At 36.1% G+C, this 6,429-nt stretch overlaps 1 non-coding gene across 1 annotated transcript; it reads left to right on the top strand.

The window, feature by feature from the left end:
• The first annotated feature begins 287 nt into the window (after nucleotides 1–287).
• LOC141710198 (small nucleolar RNA R71) lies at nucleotides 288–394 on the top strand. The gene has a single exon (XR_012570730.1). It is a non-coding gene; the product is annotated as a small nucleolar RNA R71 (small nucleolar RNA).
• The last annotated feature ends 6,035 nt before the right edge of the window (nucleotides 395–6,429 follow it).

The raw sequence follows: 6,429 nt of genomic DNA on the forward strand, positions 1-6,429 counted from the left end.
AGATTTGATTAACTCCATAATTCTCCAAAGAGTCCACTTTCATTATCAACGCCTTAAGTTGGGCAGCTATAGCAGTTGTTACATCCAACTCTAGAATTCCTTCTACCTTGCCTTGAGTTAGCCTTTGAGAAGGATTCCGGTATTCATTAGCAGCCATCAGTTCGATCAATTCATAAGCTTTATTATAGCTTTTAGCCCACAGGGCTCCTCCTGATGCTGCATCGAGCATAGGTCTAGACTGCGCACCCAAACCATTGTAGAAACAGTTTATAATCATCCAATCAGGCATGCCATGGTGTGGGAACTTACTTAGCATCTCCTTATATCGATCACAAGCCTCACACAGAGATTCTCCAGTTTGCTGAGCAAACTGAGTAAGAGCATTCCTGATTGCAGCAGTCTTTGCCATCGGGAAGAATTTAGTGAGAAACTTTTGAGCAAGATCCTCCCATGTGGTGATAGACCCTGGTGGTAGAGAATGTAAACAGCACTTTGCTTTATCCCTCAAAGAGAATGGGAAGAGTCGCAGCTTGATAGCATCTTCAGTCACCCCATTGAACTTGAAATGTTGCAGATCTCGATGAAATCCCTGATATGCATGTTGGGGTCTTCTGTAGGAGAACCACCAAACTGAACTGAATTATGTATCATCTGAATCATGCTCGACTTGATCATAAAAGTGTTAGCCAAGATGGCTGGTCTGATGATGCTCGATTGAATATCATTGATCTTAGGCTGAGAATAGTCCATCAGAGCCTTCAGATTTTCTGCTTGATCTCTCATCATTACTAGAGCTGGTTCCTCGACTTTCTCTTCTTCTACTACTTTCTCTTCATCCTCAAAAACTTCCCTTCGAATCATTACCGCTTCTTCCTCGTCTTGATCCAGAGTTCTCTTACGAGCTCGCGAACGCGTATGCATACATGCTTGCTAGAATACCTGAAACACGACGAAGAACAAGAGTAGGTAAGTAACAATGTCTGAGTCAATGAACTTTAACGATCACTGATTAAAAACACATAAACTAAAAGTTAACACTGCAGTCCCCGACAGCGGCGCCAAAAACTTGTTAGTCACTAAACACGCGCTAAAATTCAGGCAAGTATACGCGTTCACAAGTAATATAGAATTAATTCTAGTTTGTTCCCACATGGACTGTTTTAGATTAACTTTTTGATTTATGCACTTATGCAACAATGATATGGCTATTATTCAATGCTAAGATGATAACAAATTGAGTTTTGATTATACTATGATTAACTAAAGAGAATTATACTAAAGAACATTAACTCCGAAAAGTAAAGAAAAGTGAATAATATATAACACAAACATGGGATTCTAACTTCATTAAATACTTCATTCAATAGCCTTTTCATTCTTAACCTTAGCATGTAATGGTGATGACACTAATCATATAATACGAAACTGATAAACTCCAACTTTCATTGTACGAATACCATACTACCAGACATCCACAAAAGAGATAGAAGCTAAATAGAAACCAATTATATTGAGACCCTATATGTTTATAGAATTTGACAATATAACGGTTCAATGCACAAGTTATCTATCGTGATTATATAGGGCAAGTAAGATGGTTAAAATTACCTACGAATCATGCATAATAATAACACATGAACCTATGCTAGCATGGCAATTTCTAAATCCTTAAATTCACTTTCACTACATTAAGAATTAACACACTATCTTATAAGTTCGCGACGCTCATAAGACGAATAAGCACAACCACTACTAGGTTATCATACAATCACAATACACTAAGGCATCGAAACAAATTAACTAAAGAAATCCATAAATAAATCCGCTAGAACCCCACGATAATGATTAGCCCATAATCGGACTCATCATCAACGTGGGTTCCAATGAAAATATGGTAAGATAAATGTAGTTTTTATACTTAATAAAACCAAGTACGAAACACAAGTAAAGGTTCAAGAATAAGAAAACTAGCATCCAACATTACAACTAAAACAAAGAATCACAAGAATAAACTAGGTCTTCTTCGCCTTGATTGAATTGTGCTCTCCAGTCTTCTTTACTCCTTTTCCTTAGCTTTTGTACGTCTCTCCTTATGCAAAACGTCTTTATTTATGTATATATATGTTGTAGAATTGACCAGAGCTTCAAACTCTCAAAATCCTAATAGAAACAGAATTTTACTACCCCGACCTGGCGCGGCCACGCGCTTGACCAGCGCGGGCACGCTGAGCTTCTGTTCATTGGGTGCGGCCACACGCTTGACCAGCGCGGGCGCGCCATCCTCCTGAATAAAATTTTGAATTCTTTTCTTCTTCTTGCTGATTTGAGCCGGTCTTTTCATGAGCCTTTATTCCAACACAATCCAAACACCAAATTAGCACCACAATCATGTTGATGTACCTGATTACCTGGAAAATGCCTGTAATGCAAAACTACTACAAAACATGTAAAAACACCAACAACTTGAGTACAAAAATACCAATTTAAAGCTTTACGGAGCGTAATAAAGTGTCATAAATGCCACTCAACAACAACCTCAGAACATAAGAAGATCTTAGAAAAATTGCAATCAATCTCATCTTGATTATGTGCTACCGAAATTAGAGTAATCGAGTCTCACAATATCACTACTCCCAAAATTATAAATCCAAAATCACTCACGCTTTGGATGAAAGACTTGGTCATCCAGGAGTATCCATGATGCGTCAAATTATAGAAAATTCTACAGGACATCCCCTTAAGAATCAAAAGGTCATGCCACGTGATGAACTTCTTTGTTCGAGATGTTCTTTGTGAAAATTAATTGTTCGACCATCTCCGGTTAAACTTCAAAATGAGTCTCCAGATTTAGTAGAGAGAATTCAAGGTGATATATGTGATCATATTCATCCATCATCTGGACCATTTAGATATTCCATGGTCCTAATCGATGCTTCAACTAGATGGTCTCATGTTTATCTACTCTCGACCAGGAAGACAGCCTTTGTCAAGCTTCCTGCTCAAATAATCAATTTACGAGCCCAATTTCCTGATAATCATATCAAATCAATTTGACTTGATAATGCCGCTAAATTTACATCTGCTATTTTCAATGATTATTGTATGTCAGTAGGAATCTATGTCGAACACCCCGTTGCTCACGTACATACACAAAATGGTTTAGCGAAATCATTAATTAAAAGACTTCGGCTTATTGCACGACCCTTACTTCTAAGATCTAAATTACCCACTTCTATTTGGGGTCACACAATACTTCCTGCCGCAAATATATTTAAGATAAGTCCATCTACCTATCACAAACAATCTCCTCATGAATTAGTTCTTGGTCAAACCCCTAATTGCACCTTCACAAAGATCTAAAATGGGACCGTAAAGAAGAGTAGGTATATTTATGTTGGTTTTAATTCACCATCTATTATAAGATATCTTGAACCATTAACTGGTAGTGTCTTTACTATTTGAGATGTTGATTGTCATTTTGATGAGTCTATATTCCCTCCATTAGGGGGAGATAATCTTTTGCATAAGTTAAATTCTGAACTGTCGTGAAATGCATCAGAATTAAGTGTTATGGATCCACGTACTAAACAATATGAATCTAAGGTTATAAGAATCATTTATTTGTAAAATATTGTTAATCAAATTCCAAATGCTTTTAATTATTCTAGACATGTCTTAAAATCACATATATCTGCTGTTAATGCACCAGAAAGGGCTGAAATCCCTATTCATAAAGCAATTTTTGAAGAATTGGTTTGTAATTCGAAACCATGCCAGACGCGTGGTAGACCTGTTGGTGCAAAAGATGTTGTACCACAAAAACGGAAATTGATTAGACATTCCCCTGAAGTGGCAAGTATTCCAGAAAATACCCAGAAGCGGTATTACCTCCTAAAGAGGTTCGAGCCCCCAAAGTGGCTATATCAAATACCCCAGAAGCGGTATCATCTCCCGAAGAGGTTAAAACCCCCGAAGTGGTTGTGACAAAACCATTAAAAGTGGTATTCCCTCCAGAAGAGGATATTGTCCCAGAAGTGGCACATGCTTCAATAGAAGCAAAGTTACCTGAAAATTATGAGATCTCACTTAGTTATGTATAATGAGAAATTATTGGATCGTGGGAGTATTGAGGTTGATGATGTATATACTTTTATCGTGGCATGTGATATTATAATGAACTCCGATCCTGAACCACAAAGTGTTGAAGAATGTCGAAACAGAGATGATTGGCCAAAATGGAAAATTATAATACAGGAAGAATTTCAATCCTTGCTCAAGAGAAATGTATTTGGACCTGTAGTCCAAACTCCAGCTGGTGTGATCCCATCGGGAATAGATGGGTGTTTGTAAGAAAACCAAATGAGAGAAATGAAATTGTGAGATATAAGGCCCGACTAGTAGCCCAGGGATTCTCTCAAAAGCCTGGATTGATTACCAGGAAACTTACTCTCCTGTGATAAATAACACGTCTCATGGACGTTGTTACAACCTACCTTTATGGATCACTTGATAGTGATATTTATATGAAAATCCCTGAAGAATTAGAGATAGATAAAACTAAGCCTCGATATTTATACTCGGTTAAATTACAACGATCATTGTATGGCTTAAAACAGTCTAGTCGTATGTGGTACAAAAGGCTTAGTGAATATTTATTAAATGATGGGTATGTTAGTAATCAAGTGTATCTATGTGTGTTTATCAAAAGGTCATCAATTGGTTTTGTTATTATTGTTGTGTATGTGGATGATTTAAATTTTATAGGTACTTCCGAAGATATTACTAACGCTGCTACTTATTTGAAAACTGAGTTTGAAATGAATGATCTTGGAAAGACAGGATTTTGTTTAGTCATACAGGTGGAACACTTATCTTCGAGTATACTTATTCATCAGTCTACTTATACATAAAAGATTCTTGATAGGTTCTACATGGACAAAGCTCATCCATTAATGACACCAATGGTTTTTCGATCACTCGAAGTTGAAAAGGATCCATTCTGACCCAGAATAAACGATGAAGATGCACCTGGGCCTGAAGTTCCATATTTTAATTCTATTGGAGCTCTTATGTATCTTGCAAATAACACAAGACCCGATATTGCTTTTTTTGTGAACCTGTTGGCAAGATTCGATTATAATCCAACTAAAAGGCATTGGGATGGGATCAAACGCATATTCAGATATCTTCGAGAGACAATTAATCTCAGATTATTCTTTCCAAATAGTTCAAAGTCACAACTGACTGGATATGCAGATATTGGGTACATGTCAGATCCTCATTTTGGACGATCACAAACAAGTTATCAATTCACATATTATGGCTCCGCTATCTCTTGGAAGTCTACAAAACAGACAATGCCATAAACTTCATCAAATCACGCAGAGCTACTTGCAATTCATGAAGCAAGTAGGGAATGCATTTGGCTAATAAAAATGGTGATATTAATGTACAATAAGTGCGCTCATCTTACAAAGTCACTACCCACATCAATATTCGAAAAGCTACGGATTAATATTGGCATGCGGAGATTGAGAAATTTACTACAACAAGATGTCAAAGTGTGAGATGTTACATTCAGGGTGAGACTATACTCTTTTTCCTTCGTCAAGGTTTTTATCCCACTAGGTTTTTCCTTGCAAGGTTTTAATAAGGCGGTTAATCTCTGTAGTAAACTCGCATTTGACAATCAAGGTGGAGTGTTATAATATGATAATGATTATTAAAACTTAATCAAGAAGACTCATAAAGCTTATCGAGGAAGTCTCTCAAAGCTTATCGAGGAAGTCTCTCAAAACTTATCGAGGAAGACTTGCACAACTTCTTAGAAAAGAAACTTAGTAAGGAAGAATTGTAAAGCTTATTAAGGAAGACTTAAGAAACTTACTAGTGAAGAACTACTATACTTATCAAAGAATATTTAAATACCTTCCTTAGTAAGACTTGTAAACCAACCTCTATAAATAGGACCTTCAGTTATTGAAATCATATTTACTGAAATATATTGAAATACAATTATTTCTTTAACTTTTATTATCTCTATACTTGAATTATTAAGTTATTCATAATCAAGTAATTAAATATCTACAACACATTATTTACAACACTCTTCAACTTTTATTCTCTCTATACGTGCAATTATTAAGTTTAATCATAATCAAGTAACTCAAGATTTACAACACGTTATCAGCACGAGTCTCTGCCAGCCGAGCTTTCTTTTTACAAAAGAGGTACAACTTAATTTTACTCGTGAAAACGTGTCAACTCAAGCTTGTTCCACAAAAGAGGTATGACTTAATTTTGCTCATGTTCATGCTAAATATTAATTTTATCGTCTTTATATATTCATTTATATTACTGCTTAAATATTATAAAGATGGCTCTGCCGTCAAGTAGTACTCAAAAGTTTTCTGGATGGCTATGCCGTCG

Source organism: Apium graveolens, chromosome 2, assembly GCF_009905375.1.
Source record: "Apium graveolens cultivar Ventura chromosome 2, ASM990537v1, whole genome shotgun sequence".
In the NCBI taxonomy this organism is placed as follows: Eukaryota; Viridiplantae; Streptophyta; class Magnoliopsida; order Apiales; family Apiaceae; genus Apium; species Apium graveolens.